Source organism: Manis javanica, chromosome 5, assembly GCF_040802235.1.
Source record: "Manis javanica isolate MJ-LG chromosome 5, MJ_LKY, whole genome shotgun sequence".
NCBI classification, from domain to species: Eukaryota; Metazoa; Chordata; class Mammalia; order Pholidota; family Manidae; genus Manis; species Manis javanica.
In genome coordinates, this window is record NC_133160.1 from 87555107 (window position 1) to 87579480 (window position 24374).

The 24374-nt window shown below is 36.4% G+C and overlaps 1 non-coding gene across 1 annotated transcript; it reads right to left on the reverse strand.

Annotated features, from left to right (window-relative positions):
* Positions 1–23164: 23164 nt before the first annotated feature.
* LOC118972736 (U6 spliceosomal RNA) lies at positions 23165–23266 on the reverse strand. Its single transcript, XR_005061817.2, has one exon. It is a non-coding gene; the product is annotated as a U6 spliceosomal RNA (small nuclear RNA).
* Positions 23267–24374: the final 1108 nt, after the last annotated feature.

Here is a 24374-nt window from a genome sequence, read left to right on the forward strand (position 1 = left end):
TATTTGAACCAATAATTGAGAGATGAGATAATAGACTTGAGTCTTAGTCATAAGTTTACCCTTATAGTCAGGAAGGCAAGACTGTTACCAAAGGGAAAATTGGAGGGGGTGAGCAGACAAAACTATTAACTCTGCCCGCCTGCAGACGTAAACAACCTGCAGACATGGACCATTCACTGCAGTCTTCAACATATTTAAGACATTGGAAAAGACCCAGAAAGTAAGAATCTTATATATAGTGGTCTGTTAATAATTGTTCTACAGTAAGTTTGTGTTTATTGAAAAATTAATGAATTGATTATGAATAAAATAAAAGTTAGAATTGGGTAGAAGAGTATTAATACAGAGTGATGCAGAATTGAAGTTTAGAAACTCAAAAGCCTTTTGAACAGTTTTATTATATAGACCTTTGTTTTGTTTTGTTTTGATTTACCCCAAACATCATGATCTAACTTTTTAGACTCATAAGCTTGTAAATTTTGGCAGAAAGTGAAACATTAAATAAAATCTGATTTGACTGTGTGAAAATCTCCCTTTATCTCTTCTTACACATTACTTAGCTGATCATTTTTTGAAGATACTTATTCCTTTAAGTGATAACATAGGAAAAAGAAACATGAACAAAATAATAAATTTGCACAATACTGCTGAATTTTTCTTGCACACAATCATGTTAGATAAGTCTTTAACCTCCAATATCTATAAGATAAATGATATGTGGATTACTAGAATAATAAGCATGAATAAATCTAAAGGTCTCATCCTATTATTCCATAATGTTTCAAAAAAGGCCATATGCTAAAATAACTAATTGTTGATTATTCAAACAATAATCTGTCATGGCCCATGACATAGAGGATTTTTTTAAGATATGCAGAAGATACAATATCTAACCTCAATGTAATGATAATCTAAATGGCAAAGGATAGTAGAGCTGAAGGAGAATTGCTTCACTAAAAAAAACCCTAAAGATGATATTTTAATCAGAGTTCTCCTAATTTAAAAAAGAACTGAAAATTTCTGTAAATGAAGCCAAATGGAGTCATATGAGTATAATGTTCCAGTGTCATATAAGAAGCCAAGTGGAGTGAAAATTTAGAGATTAAAATTTTAAACCCCCAAATATACATGATGACCACTTACCAGACCATGTCAATGTTGCTCGCAGACAAGAAACAGAGCGTTCCTTACGAAAAGTGTAATATTACTGAAGTACTTAAGTATTTGTAAGGACAAGCAAAGAGCAAATCTAACACACATAACTTAAGTAATGAGGAAACTCAACAGAAGTGAAAAATCATCATGCAAACTAGTTGCAAAAGGTTCACAATTTTATCGCAAATCTCCAAAATACCAAAACTCTACCTCTCTATATAAGGAAAAGGAGAATAAGGCAAAAGAGAGAGAAACCATTTGAGTTGGGTACACTGATCATTTTTAATAATCAATTTTCACCTGATTAAGTCATCTTACAGACTTTTCTGTCTTCCACTAAAACTGTTTATTTGTTCTCATTTAACCCAAATGTATTTCTATTTGACAAAATATTTTTAAAAGGAAAAAGACATTATTAAAAAACAAATAGCAAAGTAACATATTAATATAACTTTTTCCTGTTCTTATTCATTGTTTTGCTATCTCACTTTGCTATGGAAGAATCTTTTCACTTTAAAAAAAATCCTAATGATAGGGGATCAAAGCCTAATTTGGCTACCCAGAAAATGAATTAAGATACATATGAAGATAAACATGGGAAGATGGCAGCGTGAGTAGTTCAGAGGAAATCTCCTCACCAAAACATATATATTTATGAAAATACAATAAATACAACTATTCCTAAAAGAGACACCAGTGGATGCAGTACAACAGACAGGATACATCTACATCTGCGAGAACTCAGCATCACACGAAAGGGGTAAGATACAAGCCACGGCCAGGTGGAACCTGAATGCTCCCCCACCCCAAAACCCGGCGGGAAGAAAGGAGTCAGAATGGGGAGGGAGTGAAAGCCCAGGACTGCTAAACACCCAGCTCTAGAAATCTGCACCCAGAACACAGACACAAGGTGCACGGGGTGCTGGATATTAGAGAAACGGAAAAGCAAAACCTGGGGGCAGGTCCCTGCAACTGATGCCCCTGAGACAAAAGAAAAGCAAGTGCTTTCTGCAAGTCTTAAAGAGACAGGGACCCCATAGCTGGATGAAGTTTTCCCGGCAGCTGGGAGTACCGAGGAAACTTAGGCACCCTAAACGGAGGCAGTGGAGCTCTGAAGCCCCTCACAGAACTAGGCAGCCTGTCAGTCATTCCTCTAACTGGTGCTGACCCTGACACATGGGCCCAGTAGCAGGAGAGTGGGAGCGCGCCGGGGGCGGAAGTGCTGGAAGGAACTGAGAGCAGATCCGTGCAATGCAGGAGTGACTTGTGCTAGCCCACAGCGGCGTGACCAAACAGCCCAGGCGGGGCTCACTCACACAGGTGCCAGTGAAGCCAGAGACCAGTAGAAGCCTGCGCGGAAAAGCCCCGCGTGCACCAGCAGCAGAGCCAGAGGGAGCAGGTGCGCTCCCAGGAGCCAACCAGAATCCCAGCCCAATGCACAGCTGCCCGGGCCAGACCCAAAGGCCGTTGCTGCCACACAGCTGCCCAGCAGGGTCGCCGCTAGCACAGAGGAGCGCACCTGGTGTGCCTGCCACTCCCCGCAGGGCTCCGCGCAGCTCTGATGGACACCCCACCCACAGCAGCTTAGGAGATTAACCCGGTGGCTGCTCCAGGAGTGCAGGTAGACATCACAGGCAGCGGAGAAGCGAAAGGCATCCAGCAAGCAGGAAAGGACTTTCCTCTCCCAGCTGACACAACCGCAACCTGCCTACAGCCACTGCAATCACCATGAAAAGGCAAAAAATCTGGTCCAGACCAAGATAGTTACACCTGAGAAAGGATCTGCAGAGACAGACCTAACCAGTCTCCCTGAAAAAGAATTCAAAATAAAAATCATGAACATGCTGACAGAGCTGCAGAGAAATATGCAAGAGCTAAGGGATGAAGTCTGAAGGGAGATTACAGACATCCAGAGGGAGATGACAGATGTCCAGAGGGAGATTAGAGAAGTGAAACAAACTCTGGAAGGATTTATAGCAGAATGGATAAGATGAAAGAGGCCATTGATGGAATAGAAACCAGAGAACAGGAACGCATAGAAGCTGATGGAGAGAGAGATAAAAGGATCTCCAGGAATGAAATAATATTAAGAGAACTGTGTGACCAATCCAAAAGGAACAATATCTGCATTATAGGGGTACCAGAGGAAGAAGAGAGAGAAAAAGGGATAGAAAGTGTCTTTGAAGAAATAATTGCTGAGAACTTCCCCAAACTGGGGGAGGAAATAGTTGCTCAGACTATGGAGGCACACAGAACTCCTGAGAGACGGGATCCAAAGAGGTCAACACCAAGACACATAATAACTAAAATGGCAAAGATCAAGGACAGGGGCAGAGTATTAAAGGCAGCCAGAGAGAGTAAAAAGGTCACCTACAGAGGAAAACCCATCAGGCTATCATTAGACTTCTCAACAGAAACCTTACAGGCCAGAAGAGAATGGGATGATATATTTAATGTAATGAAACAGAAGGGCCTTGAACCAAGGATACTGTATCCAGCACGACTATCATTTAAATATGATGGCAGGGTTAAACAATTCCCAGACAAGCAAAAGCTGAGGGAATTTGCTTCCCACAAACCACCTCTACAGGGCATCTTACAGGGACTGCTCTAGATGGGAGCACTCCTAAAAAGATCACAGAACAAAACACACAACATATAAAGAATGGAGGAGGAGGAATAAGAAGGGAGAGAAGAAAAGAATCTCCAGACAGTGTATATAACAGCTCAATAAGCGAGCTAAGTTAGGCAGTAAGATACTAAAGAAGCTAACCTTGAACCTTTGGTAACCACAAATCTAAAGCCTGCAATGGCAATAAGTACATATCTTTCAATAATCACCCTGAATGTAAATGGACTGAATGCACCAATCAAAAGACACAGAGTAATAGAATGGATAAAAAAGCAAGACCCATCTATATGCTGCTTACAAGAGACTCACCTCAAACCTAAAGACATGCACAGATTAAAAGTCAAGGGTTGGAGAAAGATATTTCATGCAAACAACACAGAAAAAAAGTAGGTGCGGCAATACTAGTATCAGACAAAATAGACCTCAAAATAAAGAAAGTAACAAGAGATAAAGAAGGACATTACGTAATGTAAAGGGCTCAGTCCAACAAGAGGATATAACCACTATAAACATATATGCACCCAATACAGGAGCAACAGCATATGTGAAACAAATACTAACAGAACTAAAGGAGGAAATAGAATGCAATGCATTCATTCTGGGAGACTTTAACACACCACTCACTTCAAAGGACAGATCCACCAGACAGAAAATAAGTAAGGACACAGAGGCACTGAACAACACACTTGAACAGATGGTCCTAATAGACATCTATAGAACTCTACATCCAAAAGCAACAGGATACACATTCTTCTCAAGTGCACATGGAACATTTTCCAGAATAGACCACATACTAGGCCACAAAAAGAACCTCAGTAAATTCCAAAAGATTGAAATCCTACCAGCCAACTTTTCATACCACAAAGGTATAAAACTAGAAATAAATTGTACCAAGAAAGCAAAAAGACTCACAAACACATGGAGGCTTAACAACATGCTCCTAAATAATCAATGAATCAATGACCAAATTAAAATGGAGATCCAGCAATATCTGGAAACAAATAACACAAAGCCCCAACTTCTGTGGAACACAGCAAAAGCAGTCTTAAGAGGAAAGTATATAGCAACCCAGGCATATTTAAAGAAGGAAGAACAACCCCAAATGAATAGTCTAATGTCACAATTATCAAAATTGGAAAAAGAAGAACAAATGAGGCCTAAGGTCAACAGACGGAGGGACTTAATAAAGAGCAGAGAAGAAATAAATAAAATTGAGAAGAATAAAACAATAGAAAAAATCAATGAAACCATGAGCTGGTTCTTCAAGAAAATAAACAAAATAGATAAGCCTCTAGCCAGACTTATTAAGAGAAAAAGAGAGTCAACACACATCATCAGAATTAGAAATGAGAAAGGTAAAATCACGACGGTCCCCACAGAAATACAAAGAATTATTAGAGAATACTATGAAAACCTATACACTAAGAAGCTGGAAAACCTAGGAGAAATGGACAACTTCTTAGAAAAATACAACCTTCCAAGACTCACCCAGAAAGAAACAGAAAATCAAAACAGACCAACTACCAGCAATGAAATTGAATCAGTAATCAAAAACTACCCAAGAACAAAACTCCTGGGCCAGGTGGTTTACCTCGGAATTTTACCAAACATACAGAGAAGACATAACACCCATTCTCCTCAAAGTTTTCCAGAAAGTATAAGAGGAGGGAATACTCCCAAACTCATTCTATGAAGCCAACATCACCCTAATACCAAAACCAGGCAAAGACCCCACCAAAAAAGAAAACTACAGACCAATATCCCTGATGAACGTAGATGCAAAAATACTCAACAAAATATAAGCAAACTGAATTCAAAAATACATCAAGATGATCATACACTATGAACAAGTGGGATTCATCCCAGGGATGCAAGGATGGTACAACATTAGAAAATCCATCAACATCATCCACCACATCCACAAAAAGAAGGACAAAAACCACATGATCACCTCCATAGATGCTGAAAAAGCATTTGACAAAATTCAACATCCATTCATGATAAAAACTCTCAGCAAAATGGAATAGAGGGCAAGTTCCTCAACATAATAAAGGCCATTTATGATAAACCCACAGCCAACATCATACTGAACAGCGAGAAGCTGAAAGCTTTTCCTCTGAGATTGGAAACTAGACAGGGATGCCCACTCTCCCCACTGTTATTTAACATAGTACTGGAGGTCCTAGCCATGGCAATCAGACAAAACAAAGAAATACAAGGAATCCAGATTGGTAAAGAAGAAGTTAAACTGTCACTATTTGCAGATGATATGATACTATACATAAAAAAACCCTAAAGACTCCACCCCAAAACTAGTAGAACTGATACCGGAATACAGCAAAGTTGCAGGATACAAAATTAACAGACAGAAATCTGTGACTTTCCTATACACTAACAATGAACCAATGGAAAGAGAAATCAGGAAAACAACTCCATTCACAATTGCATCAAAAAGAATAAAATACCTAGGAATAAACCTAACCAAAGAAGTGAAAGACCTATACCCTGAAAACTACAAGACACTCTTAAGAGAAATTAAAGAGGTCACTAACAAATGGAAACTCATCCCATGCTCCTGGTTAGGAAGAATTAATATCGTTAAAATGGCCATCCTGCCCAAAGCAATATACAGATTCAATGCAATCCCTATCAAATTACCAACAGCATTCTTCAATGAACTGGAACAAATAGTTAAAAATTCATATGGAACTGTCAAAGACCCCGAATAGCCAACGCAATCTTGAGAAAGAAGAATAAAGTGGGGGGAATCTTGCTCCCCAACTTCAAGCTCTACTACAAAGCCACAGTAATCAAGACAATTTGGTACTGGCACAAGAACAGAGCCACAGACCAGTGGAACAGAATAGAGACTCCAGACATTAACCAAAACATATATGGCCAATTAATATTTGATATAGGAGCCATGGACATACAATGGGGAAATGACAGTCTCTGTAACAGATGGTGCTGGCAAAACTGGACAGCTACATGTAAGACAATGAAACTGGATCACTGTCTAACCCTATACACAAAAGTAAACTCCAAATGGATCAAAGACCTGAATAGAAGTCATGAAACCATAAAACTCTTAGAAAAAAACATAGGCAAAAATCTCATGGATATAAATATGAGTGACTTCTTCATGAACATATCTCCCCGGGCAAGGGAAATAAAGGCAAAAATGAACAAGTGGGACTATATCAAGCTAAAAAGCTTCTGTACAGCAAAGGATACCATCAATAGAACAAAAAGGTATCCTACAGTATGGGAGAACATATTCATAAATGACAGATCCAATAAATGGTTAACATCCAAAATATATAAAGAGCTCACATGCCTCAACAAACAAAAAGCAAATAATCCAATTAAAAAATGGACAGAGGAGCTGAATAAACAGTTCTCTAAAGAACTACAGATGGCCAACAGGCACATGAAAAGATGCTCCACATTGCTAATTATCAGAGAAATGCAAATTAAAACCACAATGAGATATCACTGCACACCAGTAAGGATCGCCATCATCGAAAAAACAAACAACAACAAATGTTGGCGAGGTTGTGGAGAAAGGGGAACCCTCCTACACTGCTGGTGGGAATGTAAACTAGTTCAACCATTGTGGAAAGCAGTATGGACATTCCTCAGAATGCTCAAAATAGAAATACCATTTGACCCAGGAATTCCACTTCTAGGAATTTACCCTAAGAATGCAGCACTCCAGTTTGAAAAAGACAAATGCACCCCTATGTTTATCACTTCACTGTTTACAATAGCCAAGATATGGAAGCAACCTAAATGTCCATCAGTAGATGAATGGATAAAGAAGATGTTGTACATATACACAATGGAATATTACTCAGACATAAGAAAAAAAACAGATCCTACCATTCACAACAACATGGATGGAGCTAGAGGGTAATGCTCAGTGAAATAAGCCAGGCAGAGAAGGACAAGTACCAAATGATTTCACTCATATGTGGATTATAAGAACAAAGGAAAACTGAAGGAACAAAACAGCAGCAGAATCACAGAACCCAAGAATGGACTAATAGTTACCAAAGGGAAAGGGACTGGGGATGATGAGTGGGAAGGGAGGGATAAGGGTGGGGAAAAAGAAAGAGGGCATTACGATTAGCATGTATAGTGCATGGGGGACACAGGGAGGGCTCCACAACACAGAGAAGACAAGTAGTGATTTTATAGCATCTTACTACACAGATGGACAGTGACTGTGTAGGAGTATGTGGGGAAGACTTGGTGAAGGGGGGAACCTAGTAAACATAATGTTCTTTCTGTAATTGTAGATTAATGATACCAAAATAAAATAAATAAAAATTTATAAAAAAGAAAAAGAAAAAGATACAATGTGAAGAACTTCCAACATCAACATCCTCTGGAAGAGTCACTCCAGAAGATGATCATCAAAAAAACAACAAAGATCCTGGCGCTGTTGCAGTTGTAGCTGCATTCATCCCACCGGTTCCTGGACTTGCCATTGGAAGGAAGGAGGAGATATCTAAGCTGGCCTGTGCATACACTAAAACAACAAATTTGACTGGATCTATACTGTCTGAACTCAACCAAGAATTAGGAGAAGTGCAAGTTGCAGTGCTCCAAAATCATGCGACTATAGACTATTTACTGTTAAAAGATCATATGGGATGTGAACAGTTTCCAGGAATGTGTTGTTTTAATTTGTCTTATTTTTCTCAAACTATTCAAATTCAGTTAGACAATATCCATCATATCATTGATAAGTTTTTACAAATGCCTAGGGTACCTAACTGGTTTTCTTGGTTTCACTGGATATGGCTGGTAATTGTAGGTCTGCTTTTGTTATGTAGCTGTAGTCCTATTATGTTAATGTGTGTATGCAATTTAATTAGTAGTTTGTTAAAACCTATACATGCTTATGTTACTCTACAAGAAGATATGTCAAAGAAATAATCAATCTTCCCATGTTTTCTTCCGTCTGCTACTTCTATAGCTTTTCTTCTTCCTTCCCAATTACAACCCTTTAGTAGAATTCATGCCTCACATCGAAAATTACTGAGTATCATAATTCTTCCAAGTGGTAAAGATACCTCAAGACAAATGCTGGGCATAGAAGCCACAGGGCATAAATCTGCAAAGAAGTAAAAAGCTAACCTTTTCAAACAATATGGCTTCTCTCTCACTTACCAACTTTACATTTCCCTCTATGGCCCCAGAAGGTGACTGGTTAGCCAGAGACGGGTAAGATTCCTCAAGGGAGGAACAACCTAAGACAGGCACAGTCGCAGGGGAGCCATCAGGTGAGAAATTGGGGATCAACAGAGGTAAGGCTTAGAACCTCACCCCCCCTGTTTTGAGAGAAATCTTCTGCATCCGTGGATGTTTTGTTGCCCTTGTCTAGCTTGGATTAATACTTAGTCTATAGGCACAGACCTGATCATCTACATTTGCCCTCTTATAGCACTAAATTATGTTTTCTACCTTTATCTTGCATCTACCTACCACTTCAGCATTTTATTTAAAAAATAATAATAATAATAAAGGAGAAATGTGAGATTCACATATAAATCAAGTATAAAAATCAAATGAATATTCATATTTGACCTGATTGTTTATAGTTCATAATGTGTGATCAAAACCGAAAGTTTCTATGATGACTGCCCTTGCACTGTTCACCATGTAAGAACTTATTCACTGTGTAAGAATTTGTTCACCATCTAAGAACTTGTTCGTTATGCTTCAGAAGATTGGAGACTGTTGAGAATTAGGCTTGGGGTTGATTAATGATTGTGCACTGAGTCCCCTGTACAGAATTTTATTGTTGTTAAGAACCACTTGTTCAATAAATATGAGACATGGCCTCTCAAAAAAAAAATCCTAATGATGAGGTTCTTAGTTTCTGGAGATCTCTTGGCTCTACACTAGAATGCATTCTTTTTCACTAACTTTCAGCTCCATGTAGTAGTGGATTGACTGTCTGTAGCTATCAATGAAACAAGTCACACACACCCAGCTGGCCTTTCACAAGGCAAAAATCCATGAAAGCACTTCATGTGTGCCCTCCTTACAGCCTGATGATGCACAGAGCACTAGAAAATATTTTGCTAGATTACATAGATTCATTCACTAAAACCATTCAAATTCTATATACTCTAGTCTTCCCTGAATTTTAAATGACCTCCACGTAAGTGTGGTGGACCCAACAGTTAATTAAAAGTATACATACTCTAATAAAAAAAATGCTGAAATGTGTTTCATACTATCAATGTGACAGGTATTTTTCTAAGTGTTTAACATGTTTAATTCAATCAGCAGGCAGCATAGTATGGTAATCAGAGTCTGGTTTCTGAAGCCAGAGTGCCTAAGTTCAAATCCTATGTCTGCCACTTATGCTACCAGCATGGTCTTGGATAAGTTACCTCATTTCATAAATGGGATTAATAGAAGTAGTATTTACTCTATAGGATTGCTGTGAAGATTAAATGAGTTAATACTTGCAAAGAACTTTGAATACTCCTTGTGCCATAGTAAGTGCTATATGAGTATGTTATATAGAATTTCAATTTTAAGTAAGTTTAAGTAATTTCTGTTACTGCACCCAACTTAGAGATGAGTGGATTCTAAAATGGAAGTCGAAGTACCTAGAATACCTACAAAAATCTTGAAAAAGAACTACAAAAGGAAATGTATACTGCCTGATTACCAGATTCAGTATACACCTTCAATAACTAGGAACTTGTGGAATTGACAACAGAAATTATTTAGATGAATGCAACAGTATAAAGAGTCCAAAACCAATCTTCAGTTATTTTGTCAACTGATTTTCAGCAATGGTGACAAGACAATAAAAATAGTGAATAGGGAAAAAAAAGTCTTTTCACTAAATGAAGCAGAGAAACTGGCTGCCCATATGGAAAAATATAAAAATAAAAACCAAATGTGTAACATATTATGTAGTAATACAAACACACAATGGAATATTACTTAGTGATAAAAAGGAACAAACTCCTGATACATGCAACAACATGGATGGATACCAAATGTAATATTCTTAATGGAAGAAATCACTTATGAGGAAACTTTGAAAAAGGTAAATTGTAAGGACAAAAAACAGATCTTCGGTTGCAAAGGCTAAGCATGGGGGAAGATATTATCTGCTAAATAAAGCACAATGGAATTCCTTAAGGTAATGAAAATGCTCTACATCTAGATGGTGGTAATTGTTAAAAGTGTCACTTGTGAAAAATATAGAAGTATATTTTTTGTAGGGTGAATTTTACTTTACATAAATTGTACCTCAATTTATGTGACTAAAAAAATTAATTTGGGATACCTTTTCAACACAACAGAACACAGTTTATTTTTTATTGTGAGAGCTATACTACCAGCTAGAATGTGATTGGACTAATTTTGGGAAAGTTACCATTATGTGGTCCCCCAGACACTAGAATTTACATTATATACAACCAATCCTTTTCTGATGAACTGTTTTTGAAATGATGTGTTATTTTTTTCCCCACATTGCTGATTGACAACTGTTAACCAAACTCCTGTACTTTCAATCTGATTTGTCCATTGAGATACATATGGTCAACCACTTCTTTTGTCTTAACAATGAAATCATATTAACTGTACATGACACAACTGAAGACTGGCTGTCATTCCAATAGGAGGAATTAGGTGCTACAGACATAAGCTGATTTGAATATATACACTTCCACATTGGGCTTGTGTAGCATAGATTAATTGTTGTTAACTGAAATACCCTAATTCATAGGTATAACAAGAGTCATGGGGGATGAATCCTATATCTTTTTAAAAAGAAGGAGGAAACAGAAGAGCCGGCCATAAAACATTCATTTATATTCAGTATAGGCAATGGTCTAATGATCTTAAACAGTGATGTTTTTTTACTGAAGTATAGTTAATATACGATATTATACTGGTTTCAAGTATATAACAAAATGATTCAACACTTATATCCATTGTTAAATCCCCACCCCAACTGGTGCAGTTACTGTCTGTCAACATAGATGTTGCAGAACCATTGGCTATGTTCTCCATGATGCATTTCCATCCCCATGACCAGCTTATATTAGGATTGAGATTTTGTGCCCATTATCCCCTTTACCCTCCCCACCCTATGACTCCAACTCCTCCCCAATGGTAAGTCACTTCTCAGTGTCTATGAGTTTACTGCTGTTTTGTTCATTTTGTTTTGTTTTTAGATTCCACTTGTAAATAAAATCATATGGTCATATTTGTAGAATGGGTAAGAAATGTGTGGTGACACACTGAAGAGACAAGAATTTAAATAATAGTAATTTGTCACCCCCACTCTCACATACCCAATCATGCTTTCTTATTAATTAGACTCGATTTATCTATTAAGAAACTGGTTATGAGCAATCTACAGAGGGAGGAGGGCAGGATACTAAATTATAAATACTTATCTTGTATGATAGAGATATTTGGGAAGGGAAAAACAGAAACATTAACAACAACAATAAAAATACCAAACACCATGAATGTAACTTCTGAATATCTATTGATAAAATAGTAGAAAGGGAGACTGAGTGATGTAGCTATAATCCACATTATTGGGCATTAAATGATTAAGCTATACGAATTCAAAACGCTATTTGGTGGAGAGTTTAACAGTGTTAGATACAAAGAGATAATCTATTTCAGCTACTCTCCAAGGCAGAGAAGATATTATTTAACAAAATAGGTTCTAAAACCCCTGGCATTTTCAGAGTTCATTGAATGCACCCCAGACCAGAGGCTCACCACCACCTCCATAAAAGAATACTATCACACGTTGTATATACCTAGATAGGTAGAAATAAAGCATGACAAAGCTATTTTATGAATTAAAAGCAGTGATTAAAGATTAGGTCTCTGAAGCTAGACAGCCATGCATGTGGATGGGACAAGAACAGCATGAACATGGCAAGAGGGATAGAGAATGAGTCAGCTGCTGCCAGTTAAGGCTATCAACACATCATTAGTGAGCAGGGACTGGAAGCTGATATTAAAAATAAGTGTCAAGAACTATATTATGAGTTTGAAATTTTTAAATTACTTGTAAGCAAACAAGTTAGCCTGACACATTCTCATGGGTGTTGGCAGAAGACATGACACGACTGGGTCAAAAACAAAGGCCCTTATTACTCATGGAAGAGCAAGCAGCATGAGTTTCATGTTTGCGCCAGGGTCCCTTGCCCCCCAGTTCCCAAAAGGGTATGAAGAGCTGCCCAGATGGTTCTTGTGCACTGAGTGCATTTGTGTCACAGCTGATGACAAGTCCTGAATTTATGAAACATCAGTCATTTTATAACGGGTTGCAAGGAAATCTGCCCAATGTTTGTCCAAAGGGAGATATTATTTTAATTATACTGAATAGACAACAAGCCCTGCCCTCTGCTCTATCTTTTAAGGTTATTTACTATTGAACAATCCTTGAAAATATGTCACAGATGTCCAGAAATGTGAGAGACCCATGGAGAGAATGTCTCCCAACACTAAGTATAGAAACATATAAATGCACTGATAATGTTCTCTCCTATATTTCCTTGTGTGTAAATACGTACAATAACCTAAGTGACATTTTCATTAAGAAAGATAGACAAGGTCATTTCCAAAATATTAGTTTTGCCATCTTCATGAAGTACTTCTTGGAATTGCTTTTGTGACATGAGAATATAAAATATCTATTGTAACATCATTTTATATTTTTCTGGGGCTTCTGACTACTTTGGGAATAGGAAAAATAATAATTTAGAATTAAAACAAATGAACTCCACAAAAATAAAGAACAACACGGCTGCAGGTACCCATGAAGACTGGTTTATATTATACATGACAACTGGGGTCACATAATATGGAGATTCAACTAAACTGCAGAGGGGAATTGAGCCAATTGTCTCCAAGTTTAAGGAGTAAAAAATAGAGATGTTGAAAAAAAAGATGAATGTTTTGGTGACTCGTTCATTAATTCAACAAACATTTATCACCTTGTGTCAGAAGGTAATATAGATGCTAGTTACAGAATTAAGTGAGTTAGATAGCTCTTGTTTTCATCAATTAAGTATTTTAGACGAAGGAGACAAATTATATGCAAATAAATTAATACATAACTGGCTATAGTGTTAACCCTTGAGGATAACAGAGGTTAATAAAAATAATAAGTCTGCTTCTGACCCTGTTGCTGATCAAGCACCATCACCAGTGACCTAAGGAGAGCACACACCAGAGATGCGCACCAGGGCCTCGTCCCATTCACAAGCTCTGTAGGGGGCAGGGTTAGCCTGCCTCAAGTGTGACTCTCAGTTGAACCACCAATCCATTGCTTTTACTTCATACAAGTCTTGTGGCAAATTATACATCAATTTTTTATTTCCCTTTCTTAGAATATGGCTTTGATCATAATTGTCCCAGTCAATATGTTCATAAATACTAATGGCTTAAATTACTACCAGTATGATATTGTCATCTAAATTAATATCGCTTGTTCGGTTTTCTATGTTAATACGAGCAGACATCCAGTAACTCACTCAATTCCATTACTTAAATGCTTTAAACTTTTTAGTTCAAAAACAAGTACCATAGTGATAGCAGGCACCGTAACATAATCTCCTTCACTTCCCACATGTGTTGTTAATTTTATCTTTTAAATAACCTCAGTGTTTCAATCTTTGCAGCCATCAACCTTGTCCATCCATTTACACATACTTTTTACCTGAATGACTGTGGTGTCCTCCTAACTATCCTCCATGATATTACACTGCCCCTTTCCAATTACCACTCCGTTTTCCAATAAAAATAATTTAGAACTCAGTCTAATCATTCCAATCCCATGCTCAGTCTACTGATGAGTAGAGGCTCATCAGTTTTCACGTGAGTATAGAAACCTCCAGCATGCTTTGGGAGCCTGCGCAGTCAGTCCACCTCTTGCCTTGCAGCCCATCCACAGCTCAGATCACTCTGGCCTCCCACTGGTTCTTCTGCACTCATTCTTTCTGCTGGCTATAATCCAAAGCCTGCTTCACGTTTGCAGCTGTAAATTTTGATTCTTATTTCTTCTCCTTCTCCATCTCCAATATCTGTGCCCATTCCTTTCCAATACAAGCACTCAACCCAGAATGAGATGAAATTTTTATTATTGTTTTTATTTTTCAGAGTGAGATAGGCTAAAGAATGTGTTTCATACATAGATAGAGAAGGGCAGAATTAGAATTGAGGTTTATGACTTTGTCTCGACAGAGAAATGATAATTTTTCTTGCTGACAGATGTCAGTGGTTACACTGACTTCTAATACATTTACTAGGATGAGTAGGATATGGCATCCTGAACCCCATCAAAGAAAGCGTTGTGAGGAAGGAGGAAAAAACAACAATCACTATCCTGGGATAGATTTTTATTACAGTGTCCTTAAAATCTTCTGGATCTAAGCCTAAAAATCTCATCAGGAATCTTCCTAATTCCTTTAATAGATGATCAATATTTAAAACAGTCTCTTCTGATATGTAAGATATTTTTAGGGGAAACCTGTTATACCACTAAATGCAAGGAAAAGTTGTCTTCAAGATTTACAGTAATAAGAAGCCTCTGGCTAGTGACACAAAAACATGGTTTTCCTGTAGTAACCTGGGAGAGAAAGCATCAGAATTTTATTACAGAGAAGCAAAGGGACCACACATTCCCCTTTCTCAATTTATTGAGGAGTAGCCTAATATCTCTACATCCCTCTGGACAGCTCACTTCTACAGCTACTAGTTCAAACCTTATCTAGCCTTTTATCTACGTCATTCTATTATATGAAAAACGGAGGTTTAATATTTTAAATTCTATAGCATTTAGACTAAAAATAACCACAACAGGAAATTTAGTCCCCATATCCATCTGTGGAGAAAAAAATCTCAGGTAATACTGCTATACACAATGAAATATCAGAAGCAGACTAGTAAACTTAACCCAGGAATGATGGCTTAAATCAATATTTTAGCTTCACCAAATTTCTTAACAGATTGATGCATAATTATTTTCATTGTATGTGCTTAGGAGAATCTATCTCAATTAAGTTTTACATAATACCATCCCTTACATTAGAACAGACCAACTTGGAAAATAGGCAAAAAACATCTTAATTCCCTTGCTTTTTTCAAACACAGAATACTTTCCTTTTATATATACATCCTAAGACCATTCTTCCTTGTTAAATTATAATGGATAGATACAGTTAGGAAATGCAGGAGAAACAATGTGTGGGAAAAATCTTCAAAAACAGAATAAGAACTCAAAAAGCTACAAACTGTATATACGAAAGAAAAGAAAGGGAGGGAGGAACAGAGAAAAGAAAAGCATAAGGAAAGAGAAGAAACTGGAGGGAGGAAGAAGGGAGGAAAGAAGGAAAAAGAAAGACGTTTCCGATTCACACCTGTGTTTTCTGTGATAACGATCTGTGATGGTTCCTGGAAGAGAAATTCTATATATAGTATCACATGTGTGACTAAGTTTCACATTTAGAAAGGTCAGTTCCACTCTGGGTCACTGATAAAGGAAGAGAAAAAACAAAATCAGAGAAAACAAGTCTTAGTGATGAGGAAACAAAGCTGAAGTATTCTACACTGTTTCTCTGAGCCATTAAACATTTTAAAAAATAGTCTGACTCCAGATTCAATAAAAATCTATCTTCAGAAACTGATGACTTAAAAAAATTTTTTCTTACATTGAGAACCCCGTATTGGAAACACAATACCTCCTTGGCTATGCTTCTTCAGAGGGCTGAGATTTTTTTGCTAAGACCTTTCTTAGCAGCTTGGAAGGAGGAATGACAAACACTGTTTTTCTCCAAATATCCACATATCATTCCCGACTGCTGGCCCTGGAAATAGTTTTTATTGCCTTGAAAAAGATGTGAGAAACGTCTTCTTTTGCATGTAGAGGCTGTCTTCCTGGTGCTGTGGAAGAGATGAGGAGGGCCGTGGGAGAGGCAGGGCTGTGTGCGTCCACAGCCGCGCTGGGAGAGGTGAGCCCGGGCTGCCGGGTTCCTCAGGCAAGTTCTGTGCAGGCAGAGCTCAGCCTTGAAGGGCTTACCAAAGAAAAAACAAATTAACCCATTACTGGAGAATAGACTCCATTTCTGGTTTAAAGAAAGAAAAAATGCCTTCATGTCTTTGTGTCAGCTTTGTTGAGAAAAGAAATAGAAAAAAAATATATTTAAGTGACGTAGGTTGTGCATGAGAAAACATAATATCTTAATGACAAATAATATTCACTGAGCTCTCTCTGAACAGCAAGACCTCAGCGATCAGTAGCAGCAAAAGAAACAAAACAGCAGAAACCCCTGATAGAAGTCAGGATGGAACTCCCTTTATCTATTTTTGATTTGAACTAAACGGAACAGTTAATGTTCTGCCTGGAGCAGAATCTTCGCAGTAAATTAGCCATTTGCTTTTCCTCCAACATATTGCAGGATTCCTTCCAGGAAAAGTAGGCAAGGGAATTAACATCCTCACCCCAGCAGCTGTGATTCTCTCTCCATCACCTGCCACCGCCACCACCCCGTCACACCCCGCCCCGGATTCCCTGACAGTCCTTCCCGTCAAAGAAATCACAGGATTGGAGGAGGAAATGAGAATAATGGATCTGTCTCTGAGACTCTTCATCTTCTAATGCCATCTATTGCTGCTCTGATTTCTGACTTTCATAGCCTTTTTTTAAAAAGCCTAAGCAATTCAGGACTTCTTACTCTAAAAGCTTAACTGAACTATTAAAGAACACGGAGCCAGTTGAATTCTCATTTCACATGGAAGGACTTTCAGCGATGCTTTTCTGCTAAAAAAACATGAAAGAAAAAATTTACGATTTTACTTTATAGTGGAACTAAAATAAGGTAATCCCCATTCTGTTTTATTTCTGAAAAACCCTCCCTTTAATCTTATCTCAATTCTTTTATCTGAAGGAACCAAGCTATATTTAATGATTTCATTAATATTGTCTCTACCCAGGTATCTAAGAATATTGGTGAGGAAAACTATGGAAATTGCAGTTATTTTTCATCTAAAGGTTGAATCTTTATCCAATACTGCCTAAAATTTTGTTGCCAATAAAATCTTCTCTCCCTTCTTGCCTATACAGATTCTGCTAGGACTAACATTTTGTTTACATGAGCAAAGACAAAAGTAGAAATGAACAACCAACTGATGCTTCTGATTGCTGTAGGCAACAATGCTGCTGAATAAGAAACCCCACCTTCATGTGATAATATTTTCTATTCTGAATTATAAGATAACTTTACTTGCACAGACAAGAGACTACTGATTTAAAAATTTGAACTCAAGGTTTTAAGAGCAAAATATGAATATTCCATTTACTTTCCAGCTTAACCTGCTAATTAAACATTAAAATCACCTGAGCCTCCCACATGGAATGCATGTTTTCAAAAAGTATCTTGCTGAAGTTGTAATTCTTCACTCCTACTTAGCTATGTTTTGACAGCATATTCTAATCATGTCAAAACTGGTTGTGATTTCTGATTGTTGATCAACCACAAAAGATGGAGGAATCCATGGCACTTCTAAAAATGAGCAAAGAAGTAAAATGCTTATTTTTAAGACTACTATTCTCCCACAGTCTATATTGCTTGTTTGTGTGCTTTTTGCTTGTGTTTTTTCTTTCTTTACATGCCAACTGACAGAAGTGCACTCAGGGTTACCACAGACAAAACACATTTAAAGATAGGTGAGCAAATAACTGTCAAAACTAATAAAGTATTTTTAAGCATCTGATAGGTGTGTTTGCTTGTGTGTGTGTGTGTGTGTGTGAAAGAGAGAGAGAAAGAGAGAGAGAGAGAGAGAGAGAGAGAGAGAGAGAGAGAGAGAGAGAGAGAGAGATGGCGTGAAGACATGTTCTTAGTATACTCCTAATTATACTACCCCAGTAATTAAAATTACCTTGAGTTGCTAAGTTAAGCAACCTTCCCTCCACTGTCACCCTTTCTCTTTTTTTTCTTTCAAACTAGTTGAAAGAAGATATTAAATTCTTGCTCAGAATATAATACTTGAAACATGTTTCCCTAACCCAAGGAATAAAAATATTGAAGAGACTGCCCTTTATTCTGTGGCACTCTATTATGCTGTTGTGGCAAAGGATTAAACAGAACAACATGCACATAATTTCATCAAATAACTCGCAAAGGTAAGAGAGTTAAGACTAGAGGGAAAATGAGTCAGCTACAAGCAGCACTATTTCATTAACAGTCTATTGCACAACCAGAAGAGGGCACCCATCTCCTACAAATGATAGCAAACTTGAACCAGAAAAGGCAATTGATCGGATGTTTCTTCAAATAAAGGGCCTCACTTCTAATGTATCATCATAATAGTTATCCAGACTTTTTTAATGATAAATGATGAACTGATAATATTTTATAATGTCAAATAAAAGCCAAAATGTACAGCTACATTTGTGGTATTTTAGTAAGTAGCCCAAGATGTTAAGCTGATTTATAGAGATTCTTAGAGAGAATTCTTAGAAAGTCTTAAACCTCTAAGATGCTTGGCCCATTTTCTTAATTTTTTAATTCAGCAGGTCCCAAAAATTCTGTCTGGATTCTGTCTCCCTGTGCCTACCAGAACTCAAGAGTTGCCTCCAGACAAATAGCTGGGGCAATTTTAAGGCTCACATTGTTTCATTTTTCTTAGGGGTCATAGACCTGTGCTGGTTGTTATCTAATGTCTGTAAACACGTTTGTCATGTATTCTAATTTGTTGAGAGTCATTAGATCTGGATCTTACTACCCATCATGGTTGGAAATGGGAGTCAATATTTTCTTTATACTTTCTCATTCTCTCTGCTTCACTAATTATCTAGTTCTTTTAAACTTCTCTTTCCCCCATTTTGAAATATGAGAATGATTTATTCTTCTTAAATAATAATAGAAATAGTCCCCGAAATTGTTCTCATTATTCTCATTCTTATGGCATGAAATGATATATCAAAAACAATAAAACCACTGTTCCTTTTGAACATATTCATGGATATTAAGAATATATATTGACATCCCAAAGTAGGTCAGCAAGTCCTGTAACTTAGTTCCATTAACCTATTAATTTTTTTCTTTCAATTATAGTACTATACATTTTTATTCAACTGCAAATTATCCTTATTTATTATCAGGTTACATGTCAAACAGATCTAATTGACATTGCCTCCTCTGCCATTCAAGAGACATATGACCTTGAAAAAATAAATAATATATTTAAGTCACAGTTTTCACTTCTGCAAAAAGGGCAATAATATCATTAGTCTTGCAAGGTTGTTTCAGGAGTTATGATAACATTATAAGTGTCGATAATGTTCCTGGTATACCGTCAGCACTTGATAAACAATGTTGGGTTGGACATCTTCTAGTCGTTTCACAAGGTCTATTCTCCATAGTTCTGCTCTCAGCTCTGGGAGCCTGATGTCTATTCAAAACAAGTAAACCAACACATCCTAGTGCTGGAGGCTAGTGTGGAGAACCTCAGGAAGACAGAGGCTGGGAAGCAAGGGTACTTACTCCATTCCCTTGTTTCTTTTCCTGGAGCCTCTTCATGTTCCCTTAAACTTCTTTATTTTTTATTGTTCTCTGTTTTAGTAAGCTCTTAGACATTTTCTGGTGTCCAGGAGTTTTTGCACTATTAGTGTCCATTCATATTATCCATTCATTTGTAATTAGACCCTTTGTAAAAAAACCTCTTTGAGGCATTCTGACTTGAGGGTTCCATCTGTTTCTTGTGGGGACATAACTGACATTTTTCTTATCTATTTCCATTATATTATATTTCTTTCATTTTTAAAAGTTTGAATAGCCTTAGGTCATGACAATTTAGTGCTCAGATTACTTTGTGGTCAAATTAGGGGTGATTAAAATTCTAGTTCCAAGAATTATTGTGAAGACCAAGAGATGATGTATGTGAAATATATATTTTCCTAGTAGAAAAAAAATCAAATAATTTTATCTTTTTATTGACTCTAACATGTTTTATTAATGATTTATAATTTCACATATTTCTATATGCATATAAATATGTCTATGTGTATATACACTTACATAGATGTGTATATACATGAATATGCATTTATACATATATTTATGCATTTATCTATATGCATTTATCTACTGAGAAAGAGAGATTGAGATAAAGAGAATTAAAGAGAATTCCTTAGAGCAAGTCCTAAAAACTATCTTTAGTCAACTGTTAAAAATAATAACAGGAAGTATAAGTGCTCTAGACAAATTAAAATGCAAAGATTGTCCTACTGGATGAAAAACAAGGCCTAGTATATGCTGTCCACAAGATTTCCACTATAAAGACATATAAGTAAAAAGTAAAAGGATAGAGAAGATAAACCATGCAAGTACTAACACAGAGAAAGCTGGAATGGCTACATATTAACATCAAAGAAGACTTCAGAGAAAGGAATATTACCAATGATAAAAAGGCACAGTGAAATTCACAGTGATAAAAGGATCAACTCATCAAATAGATATAAATATCCTAAATGTATACGCAGACAGTTATAAAGCTTCAAAATACATGATGCAAAACTGATAAAACAGAAAGGGAAATAAAAAAAACTCACAAATGTAAATAGATATTTCCACATTCCTCCGAAGAAATTGATAGAAAATTTATACAGAAAATCAGGTATTATTATATAGAGGACTTGGTAATCACCATGAACTAATTTGACTTAGTTTATTTATTTAGAAAATTCCATTCAATCAACAATTGCAAGTGAATACTTTTCAAGTGTATATGAATAAATCTACAAAGTACACAGGGATTTCTCATAGACACTAACTAATTTGAAATATTATATTTAAATTCAACAATTTTGAAAAGGAAAAAATTGGAGGACTTAAGCTTACAGAAAATTATTTATTGTATTTCATGAAAATTAATATTTTCAGTCTGAAAGAAACCATTAAGAAAATTTAAATGCAAATGAAAGACTGTTAGAAAATATCTAGAATACAGAAAACTTACCCAGGTTTAAAGAAAGCTTACAAACTAATAAAAAGCCAAACCAGTAAAAATTACCAAATATTTATACACACACTTCAGAAAATAGAGACACAAAAATGTGCTCAATGTCCTAAGCCACCGGGGAAACAATAATTAAAATCCAAATGAGATACTTTAGAAAATATCCACACAAAAACTTGTGTACAGAAGTTTTTAGGAGGTGTATTCTTCATAGCCAACAATGGCCCAAGGATGGGGGTAAGGGGAACGTACCCAAATGTCTGCCAACAAATGAATAAATAAACAAATTGATGTGTGTTTATATAATGCATACTGCACAGCTGGGAGAGTAGCTGCTTGAATATTTATCTTACCCAGCTTCTGGCGCCAGCAAGCCAGCCTAGTGAAAGAAACAGAGATACACAAATCCTCTTGAAGCCTAAATTTGGGACCGGTATATACTCTCATTTCTGCCTCATCCTCTTGACCAAATTAAGTCACATGGCCAAAAAGAGATTCAACAGGGTGTGAAAACAGACCCTATCTCTTCAGTGGAAGGAACCACAAAGTCACCTGGCCAAGAATGTGAGTCAGAGATGTACAGGCATCAGGGTCATTAATATAATAGACTAACAGATCTAGTAACTTTTCTGTTACTTTTGCTCATAAATTAGTTTGTTTCATTTTTATAGCTGAGTACATTACAGTGTTGACTTCCACTGTGACTAAAATCACCTTTTCTAACTATGTTCACTAGATCTATTTTTAGTGGTCATCTAGAATGTTCTTGACTTTGCATGTCTATAGACAATTTTACTGATTTCAGATTTCTATTTGCACTAGCATTTTTGTTATAGACAATATTTTCTGTTAATAAGAAGAATCTTATCTCAGTTTCTCCAATTTCTGTATCTTCTTGTACTATTGCATTGTTTAGTTTTAAATATAGTGATAAATAACAGAAACACTTCCAAACATGCCCTCTTCTCCATTTTAACTTTTTTAAAGAATCCATTAAAATGTTAATATTGTTTTATTCAGTGTTTAATCTCATTTACAAAAATATTTATCACTTTCTACATACATTATGATCTTGTATCTAATTACACATCTCTATATTCACTTTTTTCTCCTTTAATAACTTTTAGTGAAGGTCTGTTATAAATATATAGTCTTTGTGTATTTGAAAACATTTTTATTTTTCTTTCACTCCTTAAACTACTGAAGCTGTATATCAAATTATTCCTTGACAGCTTCACTCCACCTCTGCCTTTAAATTTTAAAATATTATACCACTGTTTGTTGGCCTCTATTACCAATAATGAAAAATGAAAAGCCATTTTCCATAAGTCATATATATATATATATATATATATGGAGCGCTTCACAAATTTGCATGTCATCCTTGCGCAGAGACATGCTAATCTTCACCGTATGGTTCCAATTTTAGTATATGTGCTGCTGAAGCAAGCAGTCATATATTTCTTTCATTGGAAAGCAACCTTATTTTTTTATAGGCTATAATGCAGTTTCCTTATTTTTGATGATATAACTTTTCACTACACTGAGTGAATATTCACTTATATCTTTTAATTAAACCAACTCCATATTCAAAGCACATTTTTAATCTAAAAAGTAATTACTATTTTCAAATCTGGAAAATTTATCTCAAGTATTGTTTATACACTTTCTTCTTTTGGCAATGTTTTCAATGGATTTTGGATTCTCAATCTGTCTGTCTCTCTTAATTACTCTTTTTTTCTTTTTCAGTTGTATTCTATGTTAATTTCTCCATTACATATTCTTAGTTCTTCATAAGCTGCCCTCTGAGTGCATTTATTAAAGTATATTCACTTACTGCACTTTCCATTTAAATGACTGTATTTTTCGTATCTGAGATTTCTAATTGGTTACTTTGATAGACACCTGAGTTTTCTTCATTTATGCCTGATTTTATTTCATGATCTTTTTTTTTTTTTTTTTTTTTTTTTTTTTTAGGAGAGCAAAGCAGAGGCTTTATTTAGAGAGAAAGCGAGAGGACAGAGCTCCTGGCTCACGCCTGGAGGGGACAAGAGAGCCCCTTCATGATCTTTTTTAAAGGAAATTTTACTTTTATTTGTCTCTCCATCCTCAAAACAATATCTTTAAGAGCTTTGCATGAAATAAATTTTGTATGTAAAACCTAATTATTCAGATTGTTGATTCCATTAGCTGCCTTAAGAAGCAGGATTGTTTTTTTCTTCATGTAACTTTGCATTGCAAGCCCGTTTTTAGCAAAATATACATTTTTTTTTGTCACTCTCTCCCTTAATAATCAACTTTAGCTGTCCAAGTATTTTATGATTACCTGTTTCCAGGCCTCTAGTTTCAGGAGTCAGAATCAGCTCAAATAATTACACCTGGGTGTGATTGCCCCGTCGGGATATAGCCCTTTTCTCTGCAGTGGTTAGGGCTAGTCACTGGAATTGGATAGAGGATAAATGCCGCGCCCAATGGCTTTGTTTGATTGGTTTAGATTCCAGGCACTGAATGCAGATATCTTCTCAGTGAATTCGCTCATGTGAGCAGATGAGATGAC